Raw genomic sequence first — 20,407 nt, forward strand, 5'->3', positions numbered from 1 at the left:
GCTCTGGCCCCAAGGTCACTCTCCCCCATCACCCCTGGCCCCTGCTGCCTCCCCTAGTGCTCCTGGCCCCTGCTGCCTCTATATCCACCTCCCCATCCAGGGCTTAATTTATCCCTAGGCTTGCCAGGGCTGAGTAAGTCTGCTGTGACAAGTCATATTTGTATGTTTCTTAATATCACTTTTCAGAGGAGACTTAGTAACTAGGAAGTCTAAAAAAAAAAAACCCCAAAAGCACAAGACATAACAAGAAAAAAAAATTGGAACGTGCAAAGCACCTTATTTGTGTTTCTATTCTGTTTAGGTTCAGTAAAGAATAGAGACAAGTGTACATTATTTTTATTATTGAGTCTGCAAAAAAAAATCCTACATAAATAAATTACAATGATATGGAAATGTGGATATTCATATTTGTTTGTTTTTCCTAAAGCTAATTAAAGTATTTTTGGAAAAATTGTCAGAGCAGCCACCAGCAAGAGTTGGTGGCTGCACTCTGAGGCCACCAAAAAAACTGTTGTGAGAACCCCTGGTCTAAAGGATGTTTTCCCAGTCATGGCCTTATATGAATAAAAGCCATTCCTCCAAAGAGGAAACCAAAAAGATTTTTGTCCAAAACTCCAACCCAAACTGATATAAGGTTTTGTAAACTCTCAAATCATTTTTGCCACCTGATATCATTCATTTCTGTACAACTAGGATAGGTGTCACAAGTGACAAGAAAGGTTGTTCTCATGCTGTTTTCAGCCCAGTGCAGAAGCATAAAATAGACAAAATTCCATGAGAAAGACTTTAATCAGATCTCCATCCTAATCTTGCAGGCCCATCTACTATTAGTTCCATGTATTCTCCACTAAAAGAGCGGAGCTAAGATGTGGAGCTTTCTTGAAGATTAGTGGTTGTTTGGTACCTGAGGCCCAGTAATACCATCTGTTGGCTTGAATCAGCTGTGGGCATACCACTAACAGACATCTGAGGTTGAGAACACACCCTCATGCCATGAACTGCAGCAATTATTTAATGGAGGTGGGCCCCAGACAAATCCCTAGAGCAAAAGACACATGTACTTTTGGAGTGCACACAATCCAAACCTTGATTAGGATCTGAAGTTGCACATGGCCCTCTCTTCTTGTATAATGGACAGAACCAGAATCACAGATCCAATCACCCTGAATGATACGGTGTTTGATATCTGGATCCAGAACCAAAATTGGTGGCATGAGACCATCTCTTTTCATAAGGTTCTGGTCATACATCTGTTCCACGCATAGATAATGGTGAGAGTTGTGTGCACAGAGTGCCTCCAGAGATACAGACCTGAATGTGCAATATACTGTGCTGTGGTAAGTTATAAAAGAACCAAACTCTTTCACAGTGCGTGTGTGTGTGTGTGTGTAGATACACACATTAAAACTTCTTTAACCAAAGAAGCTTCAGTGAGATAGCAGAATGTAAAAGTGAACATATTCAGGACTTTACGTGAGACGTTGCAACATTCTAAACAAAATGCAAGATGTAACTTTAAAAGAAGCAGAGATTGGCAGTTTTGAATGTATGAACCTTAACTGATTTTGTCTCTTTGATACTGTTGTGTGTGGAGAATCCAAAAGAGCCTAGTAAAAAGTTGCAAACATTTCCTTTGGAATATTTACAAATCTCTTTACCTCTCCTTGCAGCTCCAAAGCTGTTAATGGTTTGCTTCCTTTTATTAATGGCAGACTGGAAAAAAAGACAAGAATAAAAAAAAAAATCCCTCCTCAAAGCCTGTGTGAAGTGACTAGTCAGGTAATAACAGCTCCTTTGGAAGCTTTTATAGTACATTAGGCAAACACAGTGCATGTTTATAGACTTTTTAAAATGCTAATTATATAAAAAAGCATTTATAGCCTTCTAAAATACTAAGCTACTGTAATATAAATATTCTTAATAATCATCATCTAAAAATGCAGATAATTGACCCAATGAAAGCAAAGATTTCTGATTCTGAAATCTGTGAGCCAAATTTTTAGCTCTAGCCAAAGCAGGGAAAAGGTGTTGTTCTTCATTTTATGAAAGAGAAAAACTTTTATTGGTTTTGTTCTTTTTTAATTAAAAAGAAAGGCAATGGTTTGGCTTTAGAGTCACATATAGAGGTCATCTTAAATAATATGGGCCAGGTTTAGATGCACAGTTGTATGCCAAAAGAACACCTAATTTGTGCTTGGAGTTAACATGCTTATATGCACAAATCAGGACATAGTATATGCCTCGTCATTTGCACATTGAGCTCTTCAGTTTGCATGTACAGTCACAATAACTGCAAGTGCAAATTAGGTGCACAACTGCATACCTACTGGCTTTACTCTGGCATTGTGGATTTGATAATGGTTATTGCACAATCAAAAGATTGCTTTGTCGCTGCATCCCAGAGAGTCCCATCTCTGTGTGCACTGAGCACACTCTAAAACGCCAGACAATTTGCAAGGATCTCTGCCAATAGGATTACCACCTGGAAATGGAGTAAGGACAGCTGCATGCTGATTCTCTCAGAGCATCCCACCAGGTGAAAACCAAGGGGTCCATGACCATATTGAAATGCATCTGTGCCTGTAAAACACATCTTGGAAGTTTCTCTTCACTTCCAGGATGTACCTTCCAATGTGTGTGCATATATCAGGTCTGTGTGAAACTCTTTGAGTTTTGATTTACATGGAACTGGGGAGCCAAAGCTGTTAACCCCTCCACCCCCTTTGGGTTAGCCTGAGTTTGGTGTTTTTCAGAGAGGATAAAACAACTGTTAAACATTCGTTAATGCTAGTCACAATTATTAGTAGTCATATTAATGATACTTAGCTCTTCACAGTGCTGCACAAACACTAACCCATCCTCACAGAAACACAGGGCAGTAAGTAACTGTATAGTATAATACTCATTTTACAATTGAAGAGTCAGAGGCAGGATAGATGATTGTTTTGTCCAAGACATCACAGTGAACCAGTGTCAGAGCTGGGATTAGAACTCAGGTGTTTCAAGCCAATGCTTAGGCCATTAGATCATGCTGCCTCTGCATCTTTTAAAATATGTTTTATAGATTTGCATGACAATCAGCAGCAGCTTTCTGTTGGCTGATGGAATTGTGACATTAGAGATATTGAACAGCTGACTTTGATTCATTCACATGTTGCAATCATTTTAGTTAATATGCTGAAAAAGGATTCTGGGTTTTTTTTCTTTACATTTCAAAAGTCATGAAATTCAGACTTCTGATGATATCATAACTGTGAAGTAAGACTTTCACTAGCTGGCTGGAAGAGATTTTCAGTATCTCTATACATGCAAAATAGCATGTCGTTCCAGCATATATAATATAATTCTCTTTTCTTTAAAAGATATTTCTCCTAAGATACTAACCACCTCAAATCTGAACAGAATTGTTTTTCAGGGTTTGTTAGTTGTTTGTGTGGTTTGTTGGTTGTTGGTTTTTTTGTTTTTTGTTTTTGTGAGGGCCGGGGAGGGAATGTTTCGCATTGTACGAACGGTTTTAACTCTGGGCAAAAAATCAGCATAACAAAGGATTTGTATAGCAGTTTATCTATTTAGGTATTTATAAGGCACCAATCACTTACCTCTTACTATAGGTTTAAAATATTATTACATCATCATACTATAAAACAGTGAACAAATACCGCTCATAAATATAACTGAAAAAGTATTTTCCAATCTGTGTGATCTTTCTGAAACCTGGATCCTCTTTTGTGTTGAGACATTTATCTATTTTCCAATGCCCTTCCAACAACAAACACTCCAGCAATAGAGATCACATTATATATTGTGGTTTTTGTTTGTGGGAGAATGAAATCAAACGAGAACATAAATTACTTTGGTGTTGGAATAAAGAAACAAGAAAAGAGTAGTTTTTAAAAAGCAGCCAATTCCCCAATAGAACTAGTTAGATTTTCTTAAATCATGTGCAAATTAAAAAGTTCAGGGTTCAAACACATTGCGCAAGCTAAATCTCTGCCTTATTTTGAAAGGACAGGTGTTTGGGAAGATGCATTTGGATTTATACAAGAACTCTTAATTGGCTTCCTGTGTCTTCACTCAGAAAGGGCTCTTTTCATTCACTTTAACATCGTCGCTGCTTAACACCGAAAGGATACTTATGCCTTAGCAAATGGTACAGAAATATCTTTTGTAGTTAATGGAGCACTGCAGCGTTCCACTGCAAAGACCAACTACCTAGAATAAATTCATTTCAGAAATGCAGCGATGCCCTTTCCACCTTCTAAATGCAGCCTGATACAGAATACCAGGCCATGACAATGTTTCTAAGAACAATAAGAAAGCACTTGGTATCCTTGTGGTCAATTACACCACTGTGTCAGGAAGATCGGTGGAGATAGAGCTCCCTTGGGTCCTTCTGCACTGCTCCACTGAGCATTAATGTACTGGCAGACTTCTTATCAGGCTTCTATACTGTAAATCTCAAGAAGGGAACATTTGGGGTCACAGCTGATAACTGACCATCGCAAGGATTCTTTCTTTCTTTCTTTCTTTCTTTCTTTCTTTCTTTCTTTCTTTCTTTCTTTCTTTCTTGGGGCTGAGGAGTGGCTGCTTCTGAACTGAAATATGAGACACAGAGTATGATGGAGAAGACTAAGCCCTAGCAGGGACTCGGAGCGTTTTTTGCTCTCACACATCTTTTCTGCGCGTACAGTACAAGGTAACAAGAAGAATGATTTATTTAGATCAGCGAAAGCAGCTGTTCAAAGGAAGTGAGGGATATTTTAGAGGATTGTATTCAATTCCCAGGGTCTTCCAGGTACAAACAAAACACCCATAGCTTCATTTTCTCCTCTTTTTTTTAATGCTATGCCTTCTGTTCAGCCCATCTTTCTAATTCTTTTCTTTTTTGCCATTTCAGCTTGTCCTCATTTCGAGTCAACATAACTCGCTTCAGCACATCCGAGACAAAGCTCCCACTACTGTAGGCAACATGCACACTTTCAGTCTCCCCTATCCCACTCAGACAACTGTCTCCTAATGCTTTGGTTTACAAACCCAAAGGGTCAAAATCTGTCCTCACTTAGGTGACTGTTGAAGTCAATGGGACTGCCCGGTTTTGAGGAGAGAGTTTATCATCCTCCCACTGCCGAAGCCATTAAATGGCTTGATATGACTAGCAATTTCCGATCAGAAGAGACCCGGCGCTGGAATGTCAGGGCTGCGGCAGGCAAGCGGTCTGGCACTGCACCCACTGAAGTCAATAACAGATCTCCCATTCGCTTCATTGGCAGCCGCGTGAGCACCCCCAGATGGAGCTGTATTGACAGAGTGTTGGAGACATGATGCTGTGCATAACTCTGACTGGTGCTGAGTGTATGCAGGCACACCAAATTCACCCATTTTTGAAAGCTCTGGATTTCTGAATAATAGGATTTTACGATGGACCTGTGGACAGAGCTCCCATCTCCAGTACCATGAACACATCAGTATGATATTTACATGAACAGTTGACCATCGTCCTCTATGTTCCTTCTGTCCAAGAATGGGAACAAAACTTCCTTATTTAATTTTGAATCTTTGCTTCAATTTTGCAATTCCCTTTGATTGCCAGCTTCTCTGGACTATATTATCTGGAACTGGCCTTGCAAAAAGCACCACATGTACCATAAGCCATTCTGCAGAATTTCTAAGTGGTCTGGAATGAACTGTTCTCCTGCAAGTAACTCACTAACAGACGTGATTAGCAATTAAGAAAAACATTATTATCTGTCACATGGGCTCAGAGAAATATTCATGGTGAGCCTTGTGCGTAATAGCAGTAGGAAAGAGGCCAGGAGGGCTAAGAAAATATCAGTAAGCCAATGTCAAGGAGGTTATCAAGGGCAAAGAGATGATGGTGTTAAAGGAAGCCAACAATATGATCCAGGAAAGATGGGAATGAACAGCACTGCAAGCCAACAGTGTATGCACTGCATAGCACTTACAGCAGTATGTAATTTATCATTAGATATAGGTAAAAGTTCTCTTTAAAGATCTATAAAGCCTTGGATACTGCTAAGAAACAGCCAGAAGAAGGATGTTTTAGGGAGGAAAAAATGGATGTAATGAAACAAAATGCATACTTCCTAGTGTGATGAGCAACAGAAAGGAAAGCTATTATTCCTGTCTTTAATTTTGCACAAAGGCTAAAATTTGCTGTCAAAATCATAGCAGCAAATGAAATATTTTGATATTGCCCAGGGCGTAATGTTTGAAGAGTCTTTAATGTGATCACACAACCGCAGGCAATAGGAACTCATTAGTGCTGCCAGTGTTGGTTTTTTCACTAGGGGAGAACTACCGTCTCACCACAGCTATTCACATGCAGTGGGATCTCTGCTTTCTTGATCCAGAAGAAGCCACACATAGGGAAAACCCTACTTGCCTGTTATCATGGCATCACTTACAAAGTAGAGATGTCCATCCTTCTGCCAATGTAGGATTGTTTCCTACAATATATTTGCTAGTGCTTTGTTATCCTTAAGCTCAGCCAGGCACTCTGTAGCCTGACATTATAAACAGGGGGCCCACGGAGGGAACTCATTTTGCTTATAGAATCACAGAATCATAGAAATGTAGGGTTCAAAGGGACCTCAGTAGGTCATCTCGTCCAGCCACCTGTGCTGCAGCAGGGCCAAGTAAACTTAGACCATCCCTTACAGGTGTTGTCTAACCTGTCTTAAAACCTCCAATGATGGAGATTTTACAACCTTCTTTGGAAGCCTATTCTAATACTTAACTATAAGTGTAGCACCCAAAACAGGACACAGTTCTCCTGCTGAGGACTCACCAGTACCAAGTAGAGTGGGACAGTTACCTCCCACATCCTACCTATGACATGCTCAGCTGTGACTTGGGAGCATAGTCTAGCTAAATTGTGAGTCATGTAGTTGTATAGAAAGCAACTAGCATAGCTGACAGTCAGATTGGTTAAAATTGGTTTGCAGTAAAGTTATAAATGATCCAGAAGAGATAAGGGCCTTTCCTTAAGCACCTTATCCTGCAATTCTTATTCGTATGCATAATTTTTACTTATAACTCAACAGACTTCAGTGGGGCTGCTAGCAGAGGGATCCACTTGGAGGAAGGAGGCTGGATTGGCCCTGATATTCTTTATAATACTTTTGATTGGTTCAGTTTTTAATCATAGAGCTATCTATGTCTGCCACCCATAACATTTCCATTGTGACTTGTCTTTGTAGCAGTAGCTGCCACTAAAAGCTATTCTGAAAGGTATGTCACTGCAGGCCAGATTTTCAAAGGTATTTAGGCATCTAAAGAGGCAGCTAGGTGCTTGGTGGGATTTTCAAAAGTGGGAGTTAGGCGCTAAATCTCCATAGGCCCTTCTGAGAATCCCACTAGGCACGAGTCGCATCTTTAGGCACCTTGCTATCTTTGAAAATTTGGCCCCCTGTTTCTTTGCCTAAAGGATAATGGACTATATATATATGAAAGAAGCCACCTGTTTTCCTTGAGGTGCAATAGCTACGTTACTTATACTGGGGCAGGGTGTATAGATGTATAGTCGGAAGCACTGATACACCATCAGAATTGCTGAAGGCGAGCATACCTGGTAAGGGTTATACAAGTAACAGCTACGGGTGATTCTGACTCACATGTAATGAGTAAGGCTATGATTATGTCACGGAGGTCACGGAATCCATGACTTCCATTGACCTCCATGACATTGTCTGCCCCGGACTGGAGCTCCAAGCCAGCCCCTTCCTCCTCTTCCCCCCCCCCCCCCCCCCCAGCTCCCAGGCCCCGCACGCATGGGGGCACCCTGCAGCTGTCCAGCTCCGGGGTGGCGGGGGCCCTGCAGCTGCCCAGCCGCGGTGGGCGGTGGGGGACCCCCTGAAGCTGCCCAGCTGTGGCGAGTGGCTGGGGGACCCTGCAGCTCCCAGCTATGGTGGGCGACCCCACAGCAGCCCAACCTCATTGGCAGGAAGACCGCACAGCTCCCACTCCCCACAGCAGTGGGGGAACCACGAGCCCCAGCAGAAGTGGGTGCTGAACCTGTGTCCCCATTTTGTCAGGGATATTTTTAGTGAAAGTCAGGGACAGGTCACAGGCTTCCGTGAATTTTTGTTTATTGCCCGTGACCTGTCCATGACTTTTACTAAAAATATTCGTGACAAAAACTTAGCCTTAGTAATGAATGAAAATAACCACCAGATCTGAGGTCAGAAGAAATTTCCTCCTCAAGCAGTTAGCAATGACCTTTTTTGTTGCGCATTAAGTGCTGATCCAAAGCTCATTAAAATCAATGGGCTTTGAATCCAACCCTAAGCAGGCATTGTCTGTTAGAGCATATCCCACATGATCAATTCCTACACAATGAATGGGCAGCCATTGGTGGACTTCACCCCATTCCTGTCTTCCACGTTTGGGGTGTTTATTTAGCAGTAGCTGATTTATTAAATTGTTACTTAAAAACCAATTGACTATAACAAAATATTTACTGAAGTTTAACAAGCTTGTAGAAGGTGCATGTATATTAATCCTCATTGTTAACTGCCATTTTACATACAGTCACTGTCTTTTAAATATTATATTCAACACAGATTTGAGATGACTAGCTTACACCTTAACAGAATATGTTTGTCACATTCCCTGATCTGTCCTCAAACAACTCTCTGTAGGAGAACCTTGCAGATCCCAGCAGACAGCTTCATAGCCCAGCTGAAAATGAGTCTAGTGAAAGGTTAACCCATGGCCTGTAAGGCCTGTTTCAAAGCCCGTATAAGCCAATGGAAACACTCTCGTATATTTCAGCAGGCTTTGGATCAGGCCCAATAGCATCGGTACAGATTTTCAAACACATTCAGCCATTAACTATACATGTGCTTTTGCCCACATCTGACTTAGGTCTGCAGTTCTCCAATGCAAGCATGCACTGGATCAATCAATAATATTTGTATATAAGCTGAGTGTGCATAAAAGTGCATGTGCAGTGAAGCATGCCCCTTATTAGAAATGTGGACTATATGTATTGTTCTGCAGTAACTGCGTTAGAAATAATGGTAATTATATTATGACTCACCTTAACGCTACCACATTATATCCTAATGACTGTTCCGTTAATTCATTTTTATTGGATACATTCTGAAATGGAACTTGTGTGTATGCTGTTAATGTATTTGAAATTAAAAGAGTACACAGGATTATTAGATGATTTGTATCATGCAACTGCATTTGGTTCTCCTGGCCATAGGACAAAGGCTGGTAAGTTGAAATGGACTCAGTCAAACAATAAAAGGTGGCAGTCCTGCCATGTAATCAAACAATTAACTTGTCCCTACCCAGAGAAAGAATGAAATGGGAACCAGTTCTTCCACTGTGAAATTTTCCCAGAAGAACTAGAGTGGGTGTAATCAAGGTACTCAAATTAAAAGAACAAAATGATCAAAGAATAAATCATTGCTACACTGTAGTGGACTGTGACCTTAAGGGGCATGGTAGTGATATGCCCCAGGAAGTGAAAATGGCTGGACCCAGCAGTAATTCAGGCAGAGTGATCTCTGATCAAACTACAGTCTAAGTCTGTTTCTTGGAATATCTTGGGTTCTATGTCTGTTAGCTGGCTCAGGGGCTGATAAGAAACTATGGTCATTACATGAGAAAGGTTGCTCTTGATTGAAATTACAACTTGAGCCTTCAATTCTGAACCTTTAAGGATCGCAGGTACAGTTTTGGTCAGAATACAATTGTGGGCACAGTCTTGAATGTTTACCCCTGCCTGGCTGATTGCACACCTAGATCTCAGGGCTGGGAGCACTAGTACTAAGATTTGCCAAGCAATTCGTTTTGTGGGCACAAAAATGGAGGCACAAATTTTGTAGGGTGAAAATTACACCCATAAAAGAAAAGACTTGGCCACCAGGACCAGGCTAAATCACTGTAGTTCTTGGGCAGCTGCGTTTGTTACTGGCCTTGCTTTCCAGACCAATCAGTGCAGGTGAAATATATTTTTGTCAAGACACTCTCAGGTACCTTTTTCCCCAAATGATTTTGTCCTATGTCATTTAGCAAGTACAGTGATTTTTTTTCTCCCTGTATTCTGGAGGGCAACAGGTTTTAATAACAACTTCAAATTATACAATGTTGTCTCAGGCCAGTTCCCCTTATCATAAGGATCAGCACTTCTGCTGGCACAGAAAGTCAAACTTGTTGACATTCTCAGCAGAGAGTCCAAGGAATGAATGAGCCATAAGGAATAAATTCCCGTCTTACCCTTAGCAGTGGTCCCTCCAGGTCATTTTTCATGGAGTGCTGATCCTGACCATGATATTCTGTGAAAAGAGGACTCCACTCTCAAGGACATTCACTACCTTTTTCCAAAAAAAGAAATGTTAAAACATATTATTCAGTGGAGTCTCATGACAAAACATCTTTTTGTGCTCATCAACGTCATCAATGATGACAACATAGCTCTAGCCACAGAATTTGTTAGTGAGCTATTGCAAGAGACTACAGACAATGAAGAGAAACAAAATGCATTTGTGTAGGTCCTATAAAAATAAAAGGCTATTGTGTTTTGCCTTTTCGCCCCCTTTATTTAATTGTAGTTTTAAAAATTTCTCTGCAAGGGTGAGAGTTCGTTTTTATTAAAAAATAAAGATTATGAACTCCAAATAAATGCCCCCATCTAATAAAAACTATTTTAAGGTAGGTCAAATTGTGGCCTAAAAACCTTGACAGTGTCCCTTTAATATATTCTATTATCCAACAAATGGTTTGATGTAAACTGACATATATCTTTTAAAAGAGCAAACTGGATTGTGACAGCTGATAATCTTGTTTTGTTGAAGGACCTCTATCACATTATCTTTAGCTAGAGGTTGAGGCATTGAGTAGAAATGCTCTGAAACAGGCCTACTGCTTAGCAGCAGTATGGAAAGGAATATCTGGTCCAATATGATTTTGAACTTGTACAAAATTGGCTTAAGCACAATCAACGTGTGCTCAGTGGGCAGAAGGGCATAGCTAACAATTTGAAATGTGTACACATATGGCCAATCAGTTGCTCTAACTGCCTGGACTGGGCCATACAGAGCACTTGCTGTTACATCTAATGAGCCTAATCCCAAGGCAGCAGAAATCAGCAATGGTCTTTCCATTGGCTTCAATGGGCCTTGAGTCAGACCCAACGTGATCCATAATGTGGAGCCAGATTTTCAGAGGCACGCAGCTCCCAGTTAAGCACCAGAATAAGCAGCCAGATTTTCAAAAGAGCTCAGCTCTTGGGTGCTTTTGAAAAACTGACCCTTGCTGGCTGCTGTTGGATAAAGCTGGAAGGCTGTGTGTCATAAAAGGCCTGGAAGCAAACTGCCAGTTACCATAAATAATTATTGAATCCTCTGGGGTCTCATCCTACCCCTGCATAATACTGGTTTTACTTCCTGCATAATAATAATAATGTGCACAGGACAGGACCTTAGAAAATCAAGAATGTAAAATGGGGTGGAAAGCAATTGTAGAACCTCATTTGAGAACCAAAGAAGGTAATCTGAGAAACCCAGATATTGTTTTTACAAAAGGAAATATTGTGGTGGTGGTAGATGTCACAATTCGCTGGGAGGATAATGCTGAGAGCTTGGAGAAAGCCCACAAAGAAAAAGTTGCCCACTACGTCAAATTAGAGGAAGATATTAGGAAATTAACGGGAGGTACAAAAAATCCACTTTTTTGGTCTCGTGATTGGGGCACGTGGCAAATGGAGTGAAGGAAATGAGGAGCTTTTAAAAATCTTAGGAATTGAGAGAGGCAAAAATTTTAAGGAGAATATTTGTAGACTCATTTTATGTTCCACTGCAGATATGATGGCAATGTTCAGTGACAAGTAAAGATCCCGGAGCTCCATTCCATGTATCTTACTATGACTAAATTTTAGCTATCTTTTTCCATATTTTAAATTCATGGATTATTGGTAATCAATACCTCTATATCCATTGCTATAGGGGAAACATAGTGCAGGAAGAATGAGCAGAAACTGCCCTGGGGATCTGACAATTCCTTCTCTAGACCAAGTACCAAGGGCACGTGTGGGATTGTGAATTGTGAGAGTTTTCCCCCCAGGTCCCCGACAGCCCAGGGTGTTGTGAAAGTGATGCCCTTCATCATTAGAACATGCGCTAAGGGACAATCCATGGAGTGATGTTGGCAGACGATTTTGGCTAACATACACTGTGGGCACCAGTCACATGTATGGTGCTGCCAAACAGCAGTGTTTCAGTCCAGTTTGGCAAGCAGCACCTCAAGGAGGAGAGGAGATACTTCTCTGGCTCAACAGCAGATCTGTTTTTTCAAAATGATTATTTCCCTTTTGTAAATTGCTGATTAAATCCATTATATTATGGACACTATGTTTAATATGATCACCAGGTAATACACTTGTTTCAATGTTGGATGAACGCATTAGGCTCTGACATTTCAACAGATGTATCCTTTTCAACATGGGATGGGTTCCTCTCCTATAATGAGGATATTCTGGGTTCACAGTAAAGGGACTAAGTATCTAAATGTATGAGACAAAATTAAAGTAAAACAAACCCCAGACTCTTACCTAAATTTCTCTATTGAGTCTCCAGCCAATACTGCACGCTTGTAGCATTAGAACAGAGTGTATTCTAGGCTAACAATGTTTCTATTCTTACTGGCAGATATATTACAGAAAAGAGAACATCAACCACAAAATGGCATTTTATGAAATAAATATCCGAGATAAAGGGCAATTACAAATCTACATTGCTTCATCCACTGCCCCTTGAAGGTAACACTGGTCTAATGGTTAAAATAGTGAACTGGGACTCAGTAGATCTGTGTCCAGTTTCTGGGGAAATCACTTAAACTCTCTGTGCCTCAATTTCCCATCTGTAAAATGGGGCTAATACTTTCTTTTCTGAGCTTTTGTCTGTCTTGTCTATCAGTCTATAAACTGTGCCTAGCCCAATAGGACTCTGATCTTTTGTAGACGCTACTGCAATATAAATATTATGCTCACTGTAATGTTCTTTACTGGGACCGTGGGGGATGGGTGTGTGGGGAATATTCTTTTTTCTGTCCAGTAGGATCACTCTGAATTAGGAAATATTTTCCCCCCTCTTTGCTTCCCTTTATTAAGTTTCATTTTAAGTTTTACTTGGCACCGTACCAAAGATGCCGTACCATACAAATGAAAGGATGGTCAGCTTCAATACAGTCAATAGTAATTACAGGAAATCATTGCAAAGAATAACCTCTGAGGAAAATAGAAAGGAACACAAACTCTGGCAAGTCAAGTGTAAAAGTATAATTAGGCAGGCCAAAAAAGAATCTGAAGAGCAACTAGCAAAAGACACACAAACTAACAGCAAATTCTCTTTAAGTACATCAGAAGCAGAAGCCTGCCAAACAATCAATGGGGCCACTGGACAATCAAGGTGCTAAAGGAGCACTCAAGGAAGACAAGACCATTGCAGGGAAGCTAAATGAATTATTTGTGCCAGTTTTCCCAGCTGAGGACATGAGGGAGATTCCCACATCTGAGCCATTCTTTTTAGGTGACAAATCTGAGGAACTGCCCCAGACTGGGGTTTCAGTAGAGGAGGTTTTGGAGCAAATTTATAAATTAAACAGAGAGTAATTAGTCACCAGGACCAGATGGTATTCACCCATGAATTCTGAAGGAACTCAAATATGAAATTGCAGAATTAGGTTCATAACACAGTTACTATCACTTAAATCAGCTTCTGTACCAGATGACTGGCAGATAGCTAATGCGATGCCAATATTTTAAGAAGACTCCTGAAGCAATCCTGGCAATTACAAACTGGCAAGCCTAGCTTCAGTTCCAAGCAGATTGGTTGAAATTACAGTAAAGAACAGAATTGTCAGACACATAAATGAACACGAAGTGTTGGGGAAGAGTCAACATAGCTTTTGTACAGGGAAAGCATGCCTCACCAATCTATTAGAATTCTTTGAAGGTGTCAACAAACATGTGGACAAGGGTGATCCAGTAGATATAGGGTACTTGGACTTTCAGACAGCCTTTGACAAGGTCCCTCACTGATGCCTTTTAAGCAAAGTAAGGAGTCATGGGAGAAGAGGGTGGTGCTCTCATGAATCAGTAACTGGTTAAAAGATAGAAAACAAAGGGTAGAAATAAACAGTGAGTTTTGATAGTGGGGAGAGGTAAATTGCAGGGTCCCCCAAGGATCTGTACAGGAACCAGTGCTGTTCAACATATTCAGAAATGATCTGGGGGATTTTGAACTCTAAACATTCTGAGATTCACCCACCAGGAACCAGATATTCATAATAAAAGATGGAAAGAGCAAACTGGAGTCATCGGAATTCATAATAGCTTGCTCTAACAGCTTACTGGTGTCACAGCTCAGGGCAATTGCACCAGTGTCTCCCATCTGTGGTCCCGAAAGGGCTCCCTCTGTCAGGCTTCCAGCTCCCCAGCTGTTGTCTCTCTTGAGTGGAGACCTGCGTCATCCTGGTCAGAAGGGAGTGAGTGATGCTGGCAGACCAGGTGCCAGCTTGTGCCAGAGCCCAAGGTCAATACATTCGTATATGAGTATAGATCCAAGTGATTGTTAAATGTATAAGAGTGTATTTGGTGTTTAAACTTAATGAAAACAAGTGGGATGTTACTTGCATTGTTCTCACTTAGCTGTATCTCGTTATAATGTAGTAGCAAATATTTGCATTATGCATACCCCTGTGACTAAATAACCCATCCAACAAGGAAGAAGCCTTGTGGAATTCAAATGAAGAACTTTAACAGGAAAGTGCTAATTTCAAAGCAAGTGGTCTTTGTGTGTGATGATTGGAGGTCAAGGACTCAAAGTGCGATCCTCACTCAAAGGAAAAGCCCCCGTGGGTTGTGACACTGTCAGATTGTTTTCTGTGAGCAGAAGTTATAAATGTGGATTCAAGGAAAGATCCTGCATCTCTAGACTGTCTGGACTCTTACAGGGAAGTGTACCAGATACAAAGCGGAGATCCCCAGAGACAATATGGGTACCCTGAGAAGACTTTTGGAAAACTGGCACCATTTGAAATTACAAACTGTGACTCACCTGTGCATATATTTTACCTGCTTTAACCTCTCAATAACTCTCATTTCCTTTTCTTAGCTAATAAATCTTTAGTTAGTTTACTATAAAATTGGCTACCAGTGTTGTCTTTGGTGTAAGATCTGGAGTACCAATTGATCTGGAGTAAGTGACTGGTCTCTTGGGATGGGGAGCAACCTGATGTGGTGTGATTTTTGGTTTGAGTGACCTTTTATCACAAAGTCCAGTTTGCCTGGGTGGCGAGATAGGCTGGGGAGTCTAAGGGGACTGTCCATGGTAATACTGGTATAGTGATCCAAGAGTTCACATTTTTTTACTGTCTTGGTGAAATATAATAGAAGACACCACCAGCTTGGGGTGTCTGCCCTGTTTTCTGACAGTCCGCCCTGAGGCAGGCACTCATGGTCGTGAGCCGCTCCATACAGCATATCACAGGGTATGTCGAGGCTGACCAGTTCCCTGCCTTTACTGTGTTATTCTCAGCAAAGAAATTCTGCCTAAACAGACTTGTTTGCTTTCTCTGCAGAGACTGATAACCGTGTGATTGTCGGAGATATAAGTTACTGCACAGTTCTTTCTAAGCAAGCTTACTTTATTCTTAAGGTAAAAAGCATGACTGAGAAAACATATTAAAAACAATAAAAGAACCTACACGCATACTACTAAGCTCCCCATCTTTCAACACCCCACCCCAGGGGTTTCCTTGAGCTTACAAGTTCATCACAGCTTCAGCTCAGGACAAGCACCCAGTCTTGTGGGGCCTCAGTAGGACCAGTCCTTCCAACCCTTACCTAAGGACTGGGGATCTCCATGGACCAGAGGCTCTGTCCATTGGCTGGATCAGAACAAAGGCCCCCAGTCAGTTTAAACTGAGGCTGTTTATCCAAAAGTCTTTTCTCTGTCTATTGGTCTCTGGAGAATCCAGTCTGAACCAGTATATGCGTATCTGTTGGTGGTGGGGCGGGGCGAGGGGGGGCGCCTTAAAGGCTGATAAGGAAGTACATTAGCATCCCCCTCCCTACTAGAGGTGCATACAGTGCCACAATAACACATACACAACTGCATTTTAATACAATATACTCTGAAGGTATTAACCCTAATTCAGTAGGGTTTAACTTAATTCAATCAAGTTTATCTTAATTCCATAAGGTTTGCTCAGGATATTGTCAGTCTGTCACAACTATCATAGGACAAGCTTTTAGCCACTCCCTGCGGTCCCCAACTCCTTGCACCCTGATTTGGTACCAGCTAGAATCCCATCCAAGAATGACCCCTTCCTCCCTCCCCCTCCCACCTGAGGAACTGTCTGTCTGATGGAAGGGGAGGGACAAGCTGAAAGCAGGGAGAGCTGGCTGGGCATGAAGCAGGGGTGATAGAGGTACCACTTTGGTATGTGCACCCTGTGTCTCTATGAGGAATTCTGGATATCAGAATTTCCGTCAGCCTACCTGACTCTCAGCCAGAGTTTCTCCTGGGAGTGCTAGCTGCAGCGCAGACCCTTGGTATCCCCACCAGAACACAGCATCCCCGGCACCCAGGGAAGAAAACTTGCCCCCAAATTACTGTCTATTTTGTAGTTTATATGCACAGATCTACTGCAGGGCTTCTTACTTCTCCCTCTCACTTAAAGGAGTTAACAAGGGACCAAATCACGCCCAATTAAAGTCAGTCCATTGGAGACCCTGAATATTATATTGTCCTTTTTGCAGAAAAGGAATTAAAGAAATGGATTTGGCCTTGATTCTTTCATTTGAACTTCTCTGCTGAGCGGCGCTTTTCTATTACCTCTGCAACTCCGCCTTCGGTATGTTATTTAAAAGGAAGTAATTTATGATTGCCAGTCCTGACATCTCTAATTATTTCTGGCTGTGTATCACAATTATTAACCCAAGAATCCCACCCTTTATTTAACAGAATGAAAGGCATTCAGCCCTTTATGGAGGAGTCCCTCATATGTAGCCATGTATCCCCACTCGAAAGCCACAGTGACTAATGAATAATGGCACTTTCCCATTTATTTATTACTGGTGTAAGACAAACAGCAGGGCTTAAACGAAGTGCAGTGAAAAAGACTAGCACCAATCTCACCTGACCACTTGCTTGGGGCCAGATTTTGTTACCTTCCCTTATGCTAATAAAATTAATGGAGCTATCCTATCTCCTAGAACTGGAAGGGACCTTGAAAGGTCATTGAGTCCAGCCCCCTGCCTTCACTAGCAGGACCAAGTACTGAATTTGCCCCAGATCCCTAAGTGGCCCCCTCAAGGATTGAACTCCCAACCCTGGGTTTAGCAGGCCAATGCTCAAACCACTGAGCTATCCCTCCCCCCTGTATTATTCAGTATGCTGAATAATACTTTGCTCCATGAGTAGTCCAATTGAAATCAAGGGAAATACACGTGGAGTAAAGCGTAAAGAGTGTCAAATCAGGCTCTTGGAGCTCATCCTTCTCTTTTCCATAGATTGCAATGGCATCCAGTTTGTTTTGGGGAGTTATTCAAGGTTTTGACTCTGATCCATAAAGCCCTATGCAGTTTGGGTCCTGGGAGATAGGACTGCATCATTTCCATGGTTTCGATCAAACAGAAAACCTCTTCTCGCACACCCTATATAGGACTGTAAGATGGGCATGGTGGCCCAACATGGTACTTTATTTCTTACTTATTGCAATAATTTAAAGTTGCAAACATTGCCACCTACCACATTTAATTCTGGACATCGCCGTATTTACTGAGTGGGGATGCTGATTGGCCAGCAAGGTTCTGATTCACCTTCCATCTTGTCCAGACTGAGCCTCTGCTAGCTACTCTTCATTCACAACAAAACGCTGGGGAAACAGAGAGCCTGCTCCATCCTGATCCAATGAAAAGGGAGCATACAGTCAAATGTCATCAATGTGTGGATGTCACTGCAGCCCCCAATCATTCACTCTCTCCCCAGCAGGAATGTGTGTTGAGCAGGAAGGATGATGGAACAGAACTTTTGCAGCGCCCAACACAAGAGAGTCCTTGAGGCTGTAGACTACTCAGTCAGTGTTTCCCTCTGTTAGGGCCCTAGGCAGGTCTAAAACCAGATTCAAGGGAGTCTAGGACCTCTGCGGACTCCAGATAATGGTAGGGATGTTTACTCCCAGCTTTCCAGTGCAAAGGTGATAAGTGAAGAAATTATGAGAGTGAAAAGATGGGTTCTTAAACAGAAGCTCAGATACCAGGGTGATGGTTGTGGTAAAAGAACCTGAATAGAACAGAATATCTGCTGTACATGCTATTGCTTATGTAATCCATGCCAACATACTGCAGCTCTTTGTCTGGTCTAGTTGATTTAACTGCCTCTATAGGTTTCAGTCTGCTACTGTCTTCAAGTCAATTGAGCTGTTTCTTTAGCTCAAGCAACAGAGGCTCATTCTTTTCGATTCAGAGGTCCAGAGTTCAATCCCATTGATGACCGAGAAGGAGACTGTCCCTGCAAAGAAACTGACTATAGGTACCATGATGAGCAGGTGAGGTGGAAATTACAGCCATTGCAATGATACAGGTTATAGTGGACCACAATGATGATGCAAGGTCAACAGCAACCGATAACAGCTGCTGTTAAAAATATGTCACCAGTCCCAGCAAATACTAGACTGATGCTGAGAAGCTCCTTTCCTATACATTTCAGTGAAAGCTGATGGCAACCAAAGTTCACAGAATCAGTGTGTACTAACTTAGAAATAGACCCACCTGTGTGTGGTGATTAAAGCACTCTGTCCCAGAGAAACACGGTGCAGAGGCTGAGTGGTTGAGGTGATCAGCTACACCCCTGCAAGGTATGGGTTTGTGCCTTGCTTGATTTCATGCTAAAAGGTCACCTCTAGTTCACCCAACTGCAAAATGGGTACTTGGTCCATTGGGTTGAGACAGTCAGACGTGAGGCTGGCCCCATCACTTCCTTGGGTAGGGTTGGTTATGAAACTGATGTGTTTTAGCCATCTCAGCATGATAAGCCATTGGCTTGGGAGAACTTTGTCCCAGAGAACACATCTTTGTGAGCGAAGCCAATGTGGACTGCATTTTGTGTTCAATCTCTCATGTTTAGTTTCTATAACAACTCCCTTTGTCTATAAAGAACACCTCTTGTCTATGTGCTTTAAGATTGACTTTATGGAAACTCTAACGGTATGCCGGGAGGAAAAAAACCTCTTTACGTATTTTGCATTTATAGTTATAGGCAGTTTTATTGCACAGTCAGTAAAAATCCCAGCTGATTATGTCATTGCTGAGTCAATCAAGTGCCAAATAATATTTTTTATTTCATCTCAGCAATAATCATTTTCGGTCTGAACAGTAGACCTAGTTATTGTTTCTTCCCTTATGTTTTCATTAATTAGAAGGAAGTGGAGAGGTAACAAATTACTCCCTGGATGCTGAAGTGTTCATTTTTCACTGTCAGGTTATAAGTGGCAATGGGCAAAGACAATATATCCTGTTAGACATGAGAGTACTTATTGTCAGCATGGTTCGTAAAAATAGAAAGTGAGGTAGCTTTTCTGAATAGAGTTGAAGCTATCTATGGATAGAGTTTAATCTGACTAATTATAACTAAAGGCTTTGGCAAACAGTATCATGTATCTGGGAGAACCCTGAATAGTGCTTTTTTCTTACCAAGCTCGTGTGAATGTTAATGTGTGTAAGTGTAAAATTGAGTTCTATTAAATCTTCTAAATTACCATGCACTTCTTCACCCACAGTTCTTCATAACTGTTCTGAAGAGTTACTGGTAAAAGTATTAAAACTCTTTGAAACAGTCATATATCTTCTGGTTTACAGGAAATGCTTCAAGTGAAGAAAAAATAATTTTTTCAGAGTAACTTTTCCTCAGAGCAAAGCCGTGAAGAGAATGATTTATCTTGATTCACCATGTCTGGCCAGGTTCTATTTGGACTAACAGTTCCTTAAATGAGCCACACTTGGGGTTTGGGAGCTGTGGTCGAGAAGCTGTCTGTCACAGTTTCAGGGTAACTGCACCTGTATTTCCCCCTCCAGGATCCCTGAAAGGCATCCATTTAAAAGTCTCTGGCTCCCAACCATCCCATCTCCTGGGTGAAGACCCGCATCTCCCTCCCTTCTGGCTGGGGTTTTTAAGGCTGCACAGCTATCTCCAGCAAGCCAGTCTACCTAAAAGGCCAGTGCTTGCACTTTGCTTTCTTTATGAGGATTATGGCCAGTGTATTGCCTGCAGTTACAATGTACCACACAGCTCCTTCTAAGCAAGCACATTTATTCTTAAGGTAAAAGCATTACAGAGAACATCTAGGTACAGAGCATCTAAGAACAGCAAAA

The sequence above is a fragment of the Emys orbicularis genome, chromosome 12, assembly GCF_028017835.1.
Source record: "Emys orbicularis isolate rEmyOrb1 chromosome 12, rEmyOrb1.hap1, whole genome shotgun sequence".
Classification (NCBI taxonomy): Eukaryota; Metazoa; Chordata; order Testudines; family Emydidae; genus Emys; species Emys orbicularis.